This window comes from Salmo trutta, unplaced genomic scaffold, assembly GCF_901001165.1.
Source record: "Salmo trutta unplaced genomic scaffold, fSalTru1.1, whole genome shotgun sequence".
Classification (NCBI taxonomy): Eukaryota; Metazoa; Chordata; class Actinopteri; order Salmoniformes; family Salmonidae; genus Salmo; species Salmo trutta.
In genome coordinates, this window is record NW_021822469.1 from 67,728 (window position 1) to 70,664 (window position 2,937).

Here is a 2,937-nt window from a genome sequence, read left to right on the forward strand (position 1 = left end):
TTTATAGTAGATCATTATTATTAAACAATAGGGTTTTCCTTATCTCAGGTATTTCTATTTTGTAAAAAAAATAAAAAATGAGAAAAGAATGAATCAATTAAGACAAAATGTATACTATATTATACTATATATATATATATTTATATATATATATAGATAATACATATTATAGATATATATTATATAGATACATATATATAAATGGTATTTTTATTTGGGCGCATACATTTTTCATTGGTTCCCAGAAATTAGCCTTTTATATATTTTCTTAAAAGGATAATGAGGTCCATATCAGATATTGTGATCCCTTGCAGCCTGGGTCAAATATCAATACTTTCAATACGTTCAAATACTGCACTTAATTTAGTTTGGACCGGTAGAATATAACCAATGTAATATGGTCCCAGAAGTACAAACGCCAAGCTAAATCAAGTGCAAACTCAAATACTTTCAAGTACATGTATTTTTTTCAAGTATTTACATAAGTATTTACACTATGTATTTGTCCCGGTCTGATACCTTATATAGCCTCTGCTTCTTCTACAATAGCAACAGAGCCAGATCTATGCTAGTTATTTTCATTACACTGCTAAGCTGCTTCTGTTTGCATGGTCAAAAAGACCATAGGGTTCAGAGAGGTCACTAGATGTGTCCAAATGGCACCCTAATGCGTGTATAGTGCATAAAGTATGTATATATATGGAATAGGGTACCATTTGGGACACACCATTTGTTTACGTCATTACAATCCTAGTTTACGTTCGTAGTAGTTTTTTCCTTGATGCACATGTAATGTACTCTTGGAGATCAAGTGTTTTGGATCTTGAATTGATATTTGATTGTTCCAAAGCATTGAAGATGGCTCAAGGATGCAATATAAATGATAAAAAATAAAAATACATTTTGGGAGAAATATGTCATTATTATTACATTAATATTATATAATTATTGTTATTTCATCTGTCTGTCTGTCTGTCTGTCGTCTGTCTGTCTGTCTGTCTGTCTGTCAACCCAACCAGGGGGACTGACTCAATAAATGTTTATATCAAATAACTCAATGAGCTTATTCACATTGAATAAAACTATCTGTCTCAGCTGACAAAGTCCCATAGTGGCTTAAGCAACCTAGTTATAACAAGCCAGTTCCTGTAATGTTATTGACTGTTCGTTTCTTTACTCCATGTGTAACTCTGTGTTGTTGTTTGTGTCGAACTGCTTTGCTTTATCTTGGCCAGGTCGCAGTTGTAAATGAGAACTTGTTCTCAACTGGCCTACCTGGTTAAATAAAGGTGAAATAAAATAAATAAAGAATGAATGAACAAACTAGGTATACTACTACAGTTACCAACCTGTCTGTCCATTCAGTACAGTACAGTCAGGTCGCAGTTGTAAATGAGAACTTGTTCTCAACTAGCCTACCTGGTTAAATAAAGGTGAAATAAAATAAATAAATAAATAGTCATGTATACATATAGGCTAGAGACAAGGCCTCCACATTTGGGAGAAACCCGAGGTGGAACAAGACACAACCATGTTTTTTTCACATCTCTAATGTCTCCAATTTATGAAATGGATGGTTGAGTAAAAATATTTTATTGCAAAGGTGGTTAAATTGGGGCAGCAGGTAGCCTAGTGGTTAGAGCGTTGGGCCAGTAACCAGCAGGTATCCTAGTGGTTAGAGCGTTGGGCCAGTAACCAGCAGGTAGCCTAGTGGTTAGAGCGTTGGGCCAGTAACCAGCAGGTAGCCTAGTGGTTAGAGCGTTGGGCCAGTAACCAGCAGGTAGCCTAGTGGTTAGAGCGTTGGGCCAGTAACCAGCAGGTAGCCGTGGTAAGAGTGTTGGACTAGTAACCAGTAGGTAGCCTTGTGGTTAGAGCGTTGGATAGTAACCAGCAGGTAGCCTAGTGGTTAGAGTGTTGGGCCAGTAACCAGCAGGTAGCCTAGTGGTTAGAGTGTTGGACTAGTAACCAGCAGGTAGCCTTGTGGTTAGAGCGTTGGGCCAGTAACCAGCAGGTAGTCTAGTGGTTAGAGTGTTGGGCCAGTAACCAGCAGGTAGCCTAGTGGTTAGGGCGTTAGGCCAGTAACCAGCAGGTAACCTAGTGGTTAGAGCATTGGGCCAGTAACCAGCAGGTAGCCTAGTGGTTAGAGTGTTGGACCAGTAACCAGCAGGTAGCCTAGTGGTTAGAGTGTTGGACTAGTAACCAGCAGGTAGCCTAGTGGTTAGAGCGTTGGGCCAGTAACCAGCAGGTAGTTTAGTGGTTAGAGCATTGGGCCAGTAACCAGCAGGTAGCCTAGTGGTTAGAGTGTTGGACTAGTAACCAGCAGGTAGCCTAGTGGTTAGAGCGTTGGGCCAGTAACCAGCAGGTAGCCTAGTGGTTAGAGCGTTGGGCCAGTAACCAGCAGGTAGCCTAGTGGTTAGAGTGTTGGGCTAGTAACCAGCAGGTAGCCTATGGTTAGAGCGTTGGGCCAGTAACCGAAAGGTTGCTAGATCGAATCCCTGAGCTGACAAGGTAAAAATCTGTTGTTCTGCCCCTGAACAAGGCAGTTAACCCACTGTTCCTAGGCCGTCATTGTAAATAAGATTTTTTCTGAACTGACTTGCCGAGTTAAATAAAGGTTAAATAATATATATTTTTTAATTGGTAGATACTGTGACACCACCACCTAAACTCAAAAAGTGCAGAATAATCCTTGTCTGAAGGAGGGCTGGGCTGCATAAGCTCATATAACCCAATATATCAAGCTCTGATATTGCTAACTTTAAACACAAGTAGTCAGTTGCCTGCCCTATATACACAAATGTACAGCATTCGAATATCTTAATTCATCTCGGGAATATAGAACCTCTAAACACAGAGATACACTAGGTGGAAATATCAACCTGGAATATTTATTATGAATGTAAGCTTTACTTTTTTGGTAGCTGATTAACAAACTTT